Source organism: Amblyomma mixtum, chromosome 10, assembly GCF_055824585.1.
Source record: "Amblyomma mixtum isolate Tamu chromosome 10, ASM5582458v1, whole genome shotgun sequence".
Taxonomy (NCBI): Eukaryota; Metazoa; Arthropoda; class Arachnida; order Ixodida; family Ixodidae; genus Amblyomma; species Amblyomma mixtum.
The window spans coordinates 154,905,267-154,919,542 of NC_143021.1; the positions used below are offsets into that span (position 1 = coordinate 154,905,267).

A 14,276-nucleotide genomic window follows, 5' to 3' on the forward strand; every position below is an offset into this window, starting at 1 on the left:
CAAACAGAAATCGGCATGTAATTTCGTGAATGAGCAAAGCAGCAATCCATACTGCCGTGAGAACTCAGGCATTTTTCAACCGCAGCGCAAGCAACAGGTCGTTAATTCGAGCTTTTCTACCAGTGGTAATTGCTCGCAATCGCTGCAATTTCTGTGGATGCCGATACGGCTGAATACCCAATAAAAATACCAAAAATAAAATAAAAAGTAGGATACAAGCTTTTTCACAACGAAACCGAAACAAAAACTGGTTGTCACCGCCAGGTGGCTGCCGGTAGCTGTTTTTCTGTATAGTCCTCATGGCTGCATTCATGGCGGTTCGGGTGCTGCGTCGCGTGCGTCGAGCTTCGGCGATTGCTACAATTCGCGACTTGGATTGTGAGCCGTCGTGAACTGTGTTGTGGTTTGCGTGTGTTTCTTCTTGCTCAAGGGTGCACAATCGCGCAGTGCTGTCGACGTAGCCTATTCGAGGCAAAGTGTCATTTTTCTGGTCTCTCTAACTTTTCAGTCTGTGCGCTTCTTTGTGTAGTCCAGGATGGGTGTCCAGGCACAAAGACGCGCGGGCAGTGTCGCGGTGGAAATGTTCCAAATAAGGCCCGGAATATTTTCTTCTGTGTGACTACGTGGTAGAGAGTGCCGGCTACGTAGCACTCGTGCTGAAATCTCACTGGTTGGTGTAGTGCCCGTGACACGAAGGCAAACAGCGTTCTGCACGACTACGCAATCATCTGAAAAGGTAAGCAGTACTCGTGCATTATCCGAAGCATATAATGCTGGAACGGTGACCTGTCGTACTGCTGCAGTATTCGTGTTCAATGCTATAAAAAGCGTTTAAGGCGCTTTTGTTGTCGCCGCGGTGAGTTGCTCTGCCAAGAATTGTCGCTGTCGGTACTTGTTTTGGCGAAGGGGATGCGACCGTGCGTGCGCTAGCTTTGCATGATTTTGGTATGCGCATGTTTGCGCGTTTTGTTTCTTGTTGAGCACAGATTTGTCCTCGTATATGCCTCGTTCTACGCGTTTCTGCCCATGCTTGTTCACACCACCGCGCACGTTTCAAGGACCGGCACTTTGGCTGTGCGTAAAATGTATGATTGTCTTTCAAGATAGCGTTAGCACTTTGAGGGGGATTGAAACACTTTTTATTCGCCGCGGTTTTTGCTTGGCCCTAGACTGTTGAACCTTAGGTCGTGGGGTCGATCCTGATGGCAGTAGCCGCATTTCGATTTAGGTGAAATTAAAAAAAGAATGCCCCTGTGCTGTGCGATGTCAGCTCACGTTAAGAAATTCTAGGTGGTCTAAATTAATCCGGAACCCTCCAATACGATCAGTGCCCATTTTCCGCATCTGAATTCAAACCCCATTATAAAGAAAGCACTGTCTCAGGTTGCAGTTACCAACGAAAGTTAATTTCCGGCCGTCAGGATCTAATTTTTAAATGAGTATGTGAAGATTTTTTTTTTTTATGATACCGATAGCGTTTCTGGCTACCCAGAGTATAGGATCTTGCATTTCGATCACTCTGCTGTTTGAAAATTGGTTTCTGAGGAAAACAAGTGACGCAATAATTGTCTCACTTATTACGATGTTTATCTACGCTTTCGAACGCAGATTTGTTTTGCTCATAGCAAGATTCCTTGACTAGTGCTAGGGGAACTGATGCATTTTAAACAGGGTAGTTTTCCTTTGTATTGAGGCGTATACTTGGGCAAGTATATTTTTCCTGATCTTTTTACATTCATGTGATATTCACTGTTGGACCGAGTTCGCATGCTTGTTTTTGTACTCCTGTCATAGTGATAATGGGAAATTGGTATCCGCAGGTGGCACATCTGTCTTCCAGTCCGAGTCAATGGCATGGATTTTGTGGCCACCAGATGAAGTCAAAAGCTGTGTTGTAAGTTGTTACTGCATTGTGCTTTGTTCTTGTGGTTGCCATGAAATGTTCTCTTACTTTCATTGCTCTTTTCCTTAATGCTACTGCTTGGAGCAGTTTGGATAGCTCTGGCCTGATATGTTTACATGTTTATATGAGTAATATTAGTTGGCTGTCACAATGGGCCGGTTGCAGGCCATTTGAAGTTTTACATTCAATATTGCTCTTCTTTTAACCGTTGCATTCTATGCATGAAGTGCGAAATGTCTGCATGTTTTTGGCTGCATTATGTGATACTATTTGACTACGAATATTCACATTATGATGCATGTGTGTTAACTTAAATATGTGTTTTTATGCCACTCATCGCAGGTCACAGATGTAAAAGAAAAAGTGCACACATGAGAACTGGTTTCATTACTGCTGCCTTGTTTTTGCTAAGCATGGAGAGCTGAGCTAATTGGTTCTGGGTAGAATTATGAGACATCATTCCAGTGTACAAAAACACACGAACGAAGAGAGTAGACTCCATATACCCCATACTTCAACTGAGGTTGATTCCACAACATGAGCTTTTTACATGCAAAGTGGTACTAGTGACCCCTGTGGCTGAAAAGTGTTTCCTCGACCAGGTAACAATTATTCAATGTTGCAAAAACAAAAACATAGGCGTAAGGTTAGCTTGTCACTCAAGTTGAATGCATTGGCGTGACTAAACATTGCCTACCTGGCTGACCCAACACACATTTGCGTTGAGATAATCTATTTCTCTTTCTGCCTGCCTGCTCCAGTCGCCTTACTTCGGCATTGACGCTGTCACGACTCTGTGACAGCATCAATGCGCAAGTAAGGAGACTGGAGCAGGCAGTTTTCACAAAAGAAATTGTAGCCTTAGTGGTAGAAAGCCAGGTTCGAGAGATGAAGTGTGCTGGGCAGCGCAAGCCGGAAAACAACGCACATTCGCAACAGTGACCTGTCATTGTGCCCTATTGCCATCAGGTGTCACACCGCCTCAAGAAGGCCAGTGACAAACACGATGTACATGTCGTATTTTCAGCTTGGGAAAGCTGGGATGCATGTGCCACCTGATAAATGACGTTATGAAAAAGCCTGCCTACAAAACTAAGCACACCAAACCCCTGGTTAAACATGAGGTTGACATGGTGTACAGCATCCTCCTTGCCTGTGGCAAACATTACATTAGACAGACGAGGCTTGCATCAATGAACGCTTGCTTGAACATTGCAGGACAGCTGATTCATTAAGTGGCAGAGGTCATTTAGCTGAGCACATTCGCCTTTGCTCGCACAAGCGAGCATGCAAGGCGTTTTTGAAAGAAAAACATGCCTTGTGCAAGTTTAGCACTTGAAAGGGCTGGGAAATTTTTTAAGCCTTTTGTATCTCTGTTGAAAAAGAGAATTACGTCAGCAGCCCTTCTGCAGCGCTCCAGAAAAAGAAATAGATTATCTGGAGGCAAATATGTTTGTTGGGTCAGCCAGGTAGGTGATGCATAGGCGTGCCGATGTGTTTAATGTGAGTGGCAAGATACCTTTACCCCTATGTTTTTTTGTGTTTTGATTTTTGCCGTCCTGAATAATTGTTATCTGGTGGCGGAAATACTTTTCAGCCCCAGGGATCACTAGTACCCCTTTGCACATAAAAAGCCTGTGTTGTGGAATAAACCTCAGTTGAAATATGGTGTCCATGGAGTCTACTCTCTTCATCCGTGTGATTTTGTGTGCCGGAATGATGTCTCATAATTCTCCCTTGTTTTCAGTGAATAAGGAGGGCTTCTGGTGTCTCTTTTTTTGTATGTGATGGTTATAACAAAGTGGCTACTCATAAACTGTCATTTTGGGCTTAATTGAAGGATCCTTGGAAATTTGTTTGACAGCATATTCCATGGGCACTTTCTTGAGAAAAATCAGTTATTTGTTACCCATTTCACTGCATTAACCATTGCTTCTCATCATGTCTCGAAAGTCATTGATAAGCACAGGCTTTCGAGTACCTGAGGGCTGTGTGAGAAGCCTTCTGACATACTTTAAACTACTGAGGATATCTGAAGACAGATTTTACCAATAATTGTTAGCCAATCCAAACCTCTTGGTTCTATCCCTGACAACCTGAAGCTGACCTGTCAATAATTAAGGCTGGAAACCGTTCTGATACCCAAACTGTTCTCCTATTTTATTGATGTGCATTTTGCATGAACTGTTAGAGCACGAAATGAGTCCGCATATTACTTGCCACCATAATTCAAACTAATATTTCTATACCAGTCATCACGGCTCCCATTCTCTTTACTAATGTGCAATCCAACTTTTTGAATTCACAACAGATTTTCACCCAAATTTAGATTCTTTATTTTAGGCAGTGTCATCGACTTGAATTTCTCCAAAGCTTTTCATGTTTGTCATTATAACCTTTTAGCTACACTCTCATGCTTGAGCCTTCATTCTTTGATATTAGTGTAGATTCATTGCTTCCTGTTCTACGGCTGGCCTTAAAAAACTATTGTACTTCTTCTCTTATGAAGCCCAGCATATCAACATGCAAAATCATAAGGCGTCCCTCATCCTGAGTCACCTTGGGATGTTAAACCCCCATAAACCAAACCAAGCACATTACTAAAGTACATTAATATTAGCCATTCAATAACAGTCTTTGTCTTTATGGCCCAACCTTGTCTTTATGACTGCATTATTCTGAAGGATGCCCCAACTATCTCAGCTACTCTGACTGTATTGACTTTTGCAAGACAGATGAATGGGCTTGTTTGTAATTCATCGTGTCAAAACAGCGCAAAGAAGAGAAAGATGAGGAAGGAATGCGACGGTGCGAGTGCTGACTTTCAAGAAGGTTTATTGGAAAGCACATCAAAATATATACACTGTGGCCTAAAAAAAGAATGAAGAAAGGGCGCCTTGTAACATTCACTTTGGATCTGTCAAAAACAAAACGAAAGTTGAATATGAAGCATTTAAGAGCATGAACTCTTTCTTAGGGAGCGATAAAGAAGGTGTGTTAACACATTGATTGCGTTTTTTCTACAATTTCAGTGGCCTCGATCATCTCATGCACAAACTTTTCTGTGTCTGTCTAGCACAATGCAGCACAAGAAATTACGCCTCACAGCATAAAGGATGTGGCAAACGATCGCAGTCGCGACAATGAAACATCAGATTCCCCCTGCTAGCTTTGTTCACATCGTAACCGTGGTCTTTTGACCTCTCATTGGCACCTCTGCTAGTTTCTTGCTGAAGTTGATACATTAGCCAGATGGCTCAACTTTAGATTATTACATAGTTTCTTGGCTCTGGACATTGCTATTAACAAATCAGCTGTTGTGTGACACTTGAACTCAGAATTAACTGCCTCCGTTGCCTTGGACAGAAAGACGCCTTTAGACATGACCACAAAACCACCTTCTTTATCAGCAGTTGAATGCGATAGGGCCCACCGTCTTAAACCCGTTACAGTTCAGCCTGCGGGCAAGTTCCTGGCATGGTTCAAACCACGACACCCCATCAACCAACGCCCCCTGAAACACACCTGTCACGCCCAGGTCCAGGCACAGTAAGGCAAGACGTCAAAGTATGGCAAACAGCTCCAGAATAGTCCTCTTCGAAGGAACAATGGCAAATTTTGGCCCGTATATGCTTCAAGCAGCAGACGAGGCAGCAACTCAGTGTCGACATTGTGCACCTTGTTTTCAGACACTCGTGCCTTGGCTTCTCTGCTCCGGGCTAGTGAGCGCAAAGTGGCTGCAAAGTGGCATTCCAGATGGCTTTCACCTGGTCAACGGTGCGTGACACCGTCAACCAGCCACTCCCTGGCTTGTTTTCAGGCACAAGAGTTTGACAACAAGGTGCGCACCTTCAGCTTGGAGTCGCTGCCTCGTCTGGTCCTTGAAGTGCTTATGGACCAAAATTTTCCGTTCCTCCGAAGAGAACTGTTGTGGAGATGCTTGCCATGGTTTGACGAGTTGCCTTTTCCACGCACAGACCTGAGTGTGACAGGTGTGTTTCGGGATGTTTTGATGCAGTGTCACGGTTTGAACCCTCTTTAGGAACTTGCCCACAGGCCGAACTGTGTCGTATTTAAGAGGGTGGGCCCTCTTGCTTTCAACTGCTGATAAACGGTGGTTTTGTGGTCGTATCGAAAGGCGCCTTTCAGTCCAAGGCCACAGATGCAGTGTATTCTGAATTTGAGTGCCACTTACTATCTGATTTGTTAAAAGCAAAGTCCAGTGCCAAGAAACATTAACAATCTAGAGTTTAACCATCAGGCTAATGCCATCAACTTCAGTAAGAAAAATTGTCCAGCTATCTTCTTTACCGCAAAGACCCATAAAGGTGACTGCTCCTTGAGGGTTGTAGTTTAAGAGAATGGAACCTGTCAGAAACAAATCGCCTTCTCTTTGCGACATAAAATTAAGTTGCTGAGCATTGATGACTCCTCTCGTGTAAGATCTGCAGAGAAAGTAACTCAGTTTCTACACAATAACTCTCGCACCAGTTTCATGGGGTGCTATGTTGACATAAGGATTTATATTACGCCATCCCTCAATCAGGATCAATAATGTGTTGAAGAATTCATTAACCTAAATGGAGCAGTGGCATTCCAAACGTCTCAGGCGTTTTGGTGAATAATTTTGTCGCACTTTTAAGCTCATACCTTCAGTCCACCTTTATTACATTTCAGAATAGCTTGTTTTTGCAAAAAAAGCTATTAGCGCCGCTGTTACGTGGCTTATTGCAGGATCTCCAATCCTGACGAAGCATTGTCTAAGGTGAGAGAGGAGTTCAGTCAAAGCCTCAGTCCACTTTGAATCACCACTGAAATTATAGAGGATAATATGTCATCACATTTATTGGATCTCAATCTTGGGTGGTTACACTTGTTGGGCTTACGAGCTAAGGAAAAACAAGCTACTTTTACCATTTTCTTCGGTTCAGTCTAAGCTGGTCAAGAGGTGTCACTAACCTTTGCTTCAAAAATTCCTTAATGAAATCCTGTTTGATTGCCATGACATCCAGTTTTGCCCAGCTCATATGCCGTTTGTCCTTTACTGGATATTCAGAACCTTTGTCAGTGTCTTTAGCCGATTGCTTTAAGCAGAAGTTGAAACATTCTTTTTGTGCCCCCGTCGAGACTGTAACTCCCAAAAGGAAGTTTGTACGTACCTTTCCCTACATCCACAATTGGTCGCACCGATTAAATAGGCAGTCGAGTTGGCATCGATATTGTTTTTCTAACCCTATGAAGTTTCAGTACTTGTAGTCAACCGAGATTATCCATCAGAGTCTCTTCGTGCACTGCACAGAAGACATAGTGTGTTCGAACGCCTTGAAATGCGGCTATGTTTACATTGGGAAAACAGGCAAGTGTGTCACTGAGAGGTTTAAAAGACCACCACGACGATGTGAACAAAGCTTGCGTGAGAACTTTGATGATTCACTGTCGCAATTGCAATTGTTTGCCAGATCCTAAACGCTGTGAACCGGAATTCATGTTCTGCATTTTGCCTGACAGACACAGAAAAGTTTGTGCGTGAGATAATCTAGGCCACTGAAATTTAAAAAAAAACCGCAATCACTGTGTTAGCACACCTTCTTTATCGCTTCCTAAGGAAGAGTTCATGCTCTTAAATGCTTCTTTGTCAGTTTTTGTTTTGTTTTACACTCATGCAATGTGGTTGACACAAAGTGCCCTTTGTTCGTTGTTTTTTTAGGCCACAGTGTATATATTTTGACGTGGTTTCCAATACACATTGGCAATAGTCAGCACTCATGCCATCATATTTATTCCTTCGTTGTCCTTGTCTTGTCTGCATTGTTTTGTCACAACGTATTGACCTCCTTTCCCACCTCTAGGGTTAATGGTATGGAGAAACCTTAACCAGATGCAGCCCCACATACTTGGAGCATGTCACGATACATGCTGCTGGCACCACAAGGGCACTCGGGTTTATCAGGAGATGTCATGATCTGTGTGCTCTTGCCATGCTGCGCAGTTTATGCATAAAAATTTTATTGATTACAAACTGAAGTATTCCCTAGCTCTTTCAATTTTGCACCAAACTGTTTGATGCTACGCCACCAACTCCCTTTAATCCAACAGCGACACTTGGTACAGCATATGTGTAATCAGTCATCTCATTTGACCACCAGACATCACTGCATAAAAGGGGAAACGCTCGTTTAGGTGTGTTCCATATACTCTACAATACTTTTCCACAACTTAATGTTAAATGTTGCTGCCCCGCTTCAGACCAGGATGCCATCACAACTAAATCAAGAAATTTTTCTTGTTCCCATTGAAGAATAAATCAAATCAAAGTTTATTTCCCATCTAGCACTACAGATTGAGGAATCGTAGAAAAAAGCTGCCCTTGGGCAGCTTGACGAGTCTACAATCCTTATTATTGACAGGGAGGCAACACAAGAGTTTATACAATTTTAAAAAACAAGCACATCAAGGAAGCACCGGAGAATAGACGAAACAGCAATATGTATACATAATGAAACTTAAACAATGTTATGCAAAAACAAATTATGTAGTTCATGACGTGAAAAAGAAAACAAATCGAGGTTAATGTGGATATACCTATTTAGAAGAGATGGAAGTGTGTACTGAAGGCATTCCCTACCAAGATTTAGTCGAGGTGTTGGCACTGTCCATTCTTCGCCACGTCTTGTTGGATAGACTGATTCTTTTTTCCTTAGTTCTGCAAAATTTTTAAGATTTGTTACATTCTTCTTGATTTCTGTTTTAAAAGTAACACTGAGGCGATATTTATAAAGATTATGTGCTTTAATAACTCTGGAATGACAAAAGAAAGCTGCACTGGGATGTCGGAACGGTAGATTATATGCATTTCGGAGATATCTTTTTTGCATTAAATGAATACGTTCAAGGTTAGTGAATGTTGTAGTGCCCCACACCAACTGGCAATAGTTTAAATGCGAGTTGAATATTGAATTGTATACCAGCATCTTAATTTTTGTGGGAAGTATGTATTTTAGACGGCCTATAACACCAGTGATTTGAGCTATTTTTTTTTCAAGATATAATTGACATGATAATCCCATGACATACTGGCAGAAAATATGACCCCAAGGCATTTAAACTGCTCAACAATTTCTACAGCCCGCGAGTTTAATATAATATTATCGTGCAGTGGGATAACTTTATTTTTCGGCCTAAATATGACAGCTTTGGTCTTACTCTCATTTATTTGCATCAGGTTAACTGCAGACCAGACCTCAAGAGCTTTCATTGTGGCATTACATTGTTTGATAAGTTCATGAACATTTTCACCCGAAAAAAATACGCTCGTATCGTCTGCATAGATGGAAACCTTTGTGTTATCGCTAATGTTGACAATATCGTTTCGGTAAATATTGAAGAGTAGAGGCCCTTGCGTACTGCCTTGGGGGACACCGTAGAAGAGCGGCTTCGGTTCAGACTGTATACCATTTATGTACACCACTTGCTGTCTAAACGACAAATAAGAACTTAACAATGAGAGCGCTTTTCCTCGGATACCATAGTAGTGTAATTTATTCAGTAAGATTTTATGATTTACCAGGTCAAAAGCCTTTGAGAAGTCCACAAATACACCAATGACAATAGATTTGTTTTCAAGTTGCTTTATTATATATTCCTTTTGTTGGAGTAATGCAAGTTCAGTGGATTTGCTTTTGCAGAAGCCAAACTGAAATGGTGTTAGCAAGTTAAATTTATGGATGAAATTTGACATTCTTAGATGCAGCATTTTCTCAAATGCTTTCGAAAACACTGGCAAAATAGAGATTGGTCGTTAGTTGGCGAGGGCGTTGCGATCTCCTTTTTTGTAAAGAACAACAACTTTTGCTAATTGCATTTTTTTCGTAAAAACTGCAGTTTCTAAACAGATGTTAAAGATGTGAGCAAGTATGGGAGCAATTATGTCAACTACATGCTTGACTGGCCGTATTTGGATATCATCAATGTCACAGCTACTGCTATTGTTAAGACTTGTTATCACCGACACTACTTCGTCTACCGTGACTGGGTGCAGAAAAATTGTTTCATCATTCTGAATTCGAACATATTTGCAAGCGTCAGATCCGGCAGCACGTGTTATAGCACGGGTAGCCAAGCTCGTTAAAAAAGTATTGAATACATTAGCCAGTTCGACGCCAGAAACTTCCTTTCCATCAATATTTAATTTTGTTAATGCAGTGCGTGAACTGTCCCGCTGCAGAAGTGTATTTAATCTCGACCATAGTACACCATTTCGAGCATTCTTAACATCTAGAAGTGACACGTGATAGGCTGTTCGTGCAGACCGCAGTTTTTTAGTCAATTTGTTCCTATATTTCTTAAATACCGCAAGGTCCTCAACCTTCCGGCTGCTCAAAAATTTTCTGTACAGCTTGTCTTTCATTTGTATTTCTCCGCGAAGCTCTGGCGTTACCCATGGCTTGCGGATTCTGCGACTTTTCACGCGTGTTACAAGAGGAAAGCAGTCGTGATATATCTGTTTAAAGCAATCGACAAACGTATTATAGGCAACATTTGCATCATGAAGTTCAGCTATCTTACTCCAATATACTTTCATGAGCGCATCCCTAAAGGATTTCAATGATGATTCTGTAATAGCTTGGTATGTGATTGATGTGGACTTACTTCCTATTGTACTAGCGTTCTCAATGCAAGCAAACACAGGAAGATGGTCACTAACACAACAAGATAAAACACCAGAAAAAGCATTCAGCTGCATAGAGTTAGTAATAATTAAATCGAGAACAGAATGGCCTTCGCTTGTGACTCTACCTCACCACATTTTCATTGCATGTGGTCCCTCAAAATTATGGAAATAAGTGATATCGCTTGGAGCATTGACAATGGTTTGTTTTACCTTTTCTTTGCTGCTGTTTTTATTTTTTGCAACTGATGTATCAATGGATTGTATGCCTCTTTTCGTAGTGTATCGTCTGCGACATCTCAGCTGTGCTACTGCAGTCACCCTTCTGATGTTACCTTTATATTGTCCCTCTTATTAATACCCCACTAAAAGCCTTCAGAGGACAAAAAACGATGGCTTTTTTATTTTGCTCATTATGGCACACGTCAGGCTTATGTTTAGGGATATAGGAGAGGCCTTTGTCTTGCAGTGGTGCTAGTTATGCTGCTGATGATGGTACTTAATGACGAGCATATGATATATTGAATAAGAACCTCAAATTATTTTTCTTTTTGAGTGCGAATAGCTTCAGTAGTTCTTGATTTAGGCTCACTTTATTCCTGTGGCCACAATACGGAGTTTACTTTTTTAGCACTCTAATACTGGCAAGAATAAAAACTTGTGGATCCTAATTCTTTCATTTCAATCTTTTCTGCAGAGTGCATCGCCCAGTTTTCCCAAGCCCTCATGCACCGGTGGTACATCAACAAGGCTGTTTCATGGGGCCCAGCTGCATTGACAAGTGGCTAAAGAAGAGCAAGAGGAGCATGAACACAAAATAAAACTGGCTGTAGGAGCTTCATCTATTTTGAAATTTGCTGTCTCATTGCGACAGACATAACATTGCTGCATGGCCCCTGCCCCAACATCTCCCAGTCATTCCAACATGCCCAGTCATTCCACCATGCCCAGTCATTCCAACCTGCCCAGTCATTCCAACATGCCCCAGTCATTCCAACATGCCCAGTCATTCCAACATGCCCAGTCATTCCAATATGCCCAGTCATTCCAACATGCCCAGTCATTCCAACATGCCCAGGCATTCCAACGCATTTTCCATTACCATAATCCACCAAGGTTTCCAGTGTTGGTTTCCAATATTTACATCATTGCCTTTTTTTCCAATAGGGGGACCTTGCAAATATACGGGAAAGTACCATTCTTCATAATGCAAGACACAATGAATACTGGTATGTATTTATACCAGTATATGTATACTAGGACTAAGTCAAGTGCTTACAGAATAAGCCCTATTTTAGACTTCAGTCAACGAAAAGACCCGGCTGGCTTTGTAACAGATGCACGACAATAGATCGCTTTCATTTCGCAATTCAAGTGAAAGAATAATCCGCAGAACAAAGCCAACCTTTATATGCAGTCTAACTGAACTTTTTGCTGGGCTAGTTGGTTCATTGTGATAAGAGTGAAAACAGCGCGAAAGAAGCCCGAAAGCTCTTTCCTGTCCCTTCTTCGTTTCGCCTTCGGGCTTCTTTCGCGCTGTTTTCACTCTTACTTTTCTATGCAGCATTCATAACTTTCAATATGCCTTTGACTCGTCGAACCTAGGCACACATGCATGCATTATACTATGAGGGTATAGAAGGGGCATACTTAAATGTACTGTTTTTAACTACAGTCGAGCCCACTTATAACAGCCGCAGATATAACGAACGCTCGCTTAGTACGAACGAGGGCGGTGCTACCGTCAAAATATATATTGGGGCAATGGCACAGTGTCTCACATAGAACGAACCTTTGTGGCCTCAACACTCGGTTAGAGCGAACGCGAAGCTGTCGGGCCCCCGTAAAATAAAGTAAAAAAGAAAAAGCGCGCGTTGAAAAATGAAAACGAAAAAGCGCGCGCGCGCGGTGACGAAAGAGAAAGTGGCGCCGCCCGCGTCGCTGTGATGCATCCACGTGATCTGTTGCTCCGTTGCCACCCCGCGCTGAGGGCATTGAGCCGTCGATTCTTTCTGTGCGATGACACTGCGTTGACATCGTTGCCGCATCCGTGCCTTTCCCTGATCGGGGAGTTGAAGGCTGCCTCAACGCGCGAGCCCAAGGGCTTGACTTGCGCCTGGTGCGATGGAGGACTGTACGCCGACCTCTCCAGGTGCTAAAAGAAAAGCTGTCGACATCGCAACGAAGATGGCCATTGTTAATGAACTTGCTCAAGGTGCAAAAAACTGCGAACTGGTCAAGAAGTACGGACTGTCGAAATCGAACATTTCAACCATTGCTAAGGGAAAGGAAAAGATTCTTTGTGCTACCGTGAATGCCGACCCGACGACTAGAAAGCGCCTTCGGAAGGCGACCTACGCGGACGTTGAGGACGCACTGCTGAAGTAGTTCGCTGACGCCCGGTCTCGCAACGTTCCGATCAGTGGACCGCTGATGCTCTCCAAGGCTAAAGACTTCGCCTCCCTTTTGGACTTTCCCGATTTCAGCCCAGGCAACGGATGACTCCACCGGTTTAAGGCTCGCCACGGAATTGTTTCCAAGGCGGTCGTCGGCTAGGCCGCGTCTGTGAACAACGAGGACGTCGATGCGTGGCTTTCCGACAACCTCCCAACAATCACGAGCTATGCTCCACGGGACGTTTACAATGCCGACGAGACTGCGTTTTATCAGATGTTGCCATCTAAAACGCATATGCCTTGAAAGGCGACAAGTGCGCAGGAGGGAAGAACAGCAAGTTGCGCATAACCGTTCTTCTGTGCATCACGGACTGTGCATCACGGACTTTTTACAAAAATAAAGTTAACTTTCGTCTCGCTTGCTCTTTTTGACCGTATTATAGGTGGTCCACTTACTACGAACTTTGGATACAACGAACAAATGCCGCGTGACGATCAAGTTCGTTATAAGTGGGCTCAACTGTAAACGGTAGCACAGTGACCATAATTCTTCCAAGAGGAATCGATGAAGTACCAGTAAGGAAGGTCGTCCGCCAATAACACATTTCATGATACTTATTAGGGACTTCATGCAGTGTCCATGATAGGAAGCTTGATTCCCTTAATGCTTTCTGCACACACAAGAGCAACTCCCCTTTTTTGCCCATTATTGGAGTAAATATTCACGTTTGTCGCCGCTTACAATGCTCTAGCTTGAAACATTCCACCAAGATCTGTTGCATATGCATGCATTCTAGGGAGTAATAAATCTCTTTGGGAGAAGAATAAAAAACATGCCGCTGTTACAGTCAAAATAAATGTTAAAAATGTGCTAGGAGGAACTCGCAGATGGGAAAAAAAAGAGTCTGACTCGATCCGTGTCCCTTTAAGCGGCATAAATTATTTATAGAACAGTCTTCTCTAAAGAAAGGGCAGTGACGTCATCTAAGCTGGGGCGTGAGATTAACGCTTCCCCTTTTGGCTCTTGTAATATTGCAGCTCGCGCCCGAAATTTCGCTTCCCGAAAACATGACGCCTATTCCTCCTGTATCACGCTTGGCAACAAAGTAACGCAAGATTAATTCTTATCAGGAAAACAAGTGTAATTCCCGACAGCGCAGGTGCACGAATGCACGAAAAAATTTCATCATAACGCGCAAGGAACTAGTTACAGGAGGCTTGTTGAGTTCTGACGTTCTTCACACAAATCAGCGAGGCATGTTTATCAGGCTTGATAACGATACTCTGTGCATTTTATATTTTCTCCGTT

At 42.8% G+C, this 14,276-nt stretch overlaps 1 long non-coding RNA gene across 1 annotated transcript; it reads left to right on the forward strand.

Annotated features, from left to right (window-relative positions):
* The first annotated feature begins 316 nt into the window (after positions 1-316).
* Positions 317-11,416, forward strand: LOC149327430 (uncharacterized). The gene is made up of 3 exons (XR_016285934.1): positions 317-736; positions 1,821-1,894; positions 11,269-11,416. It is a non-coding gene; the product is annotated as an uncharacterized LOC149327430 (long non-coding RNA).
* Positions 11,417-14,276: the final 2,860 nt, after the last annotated feature.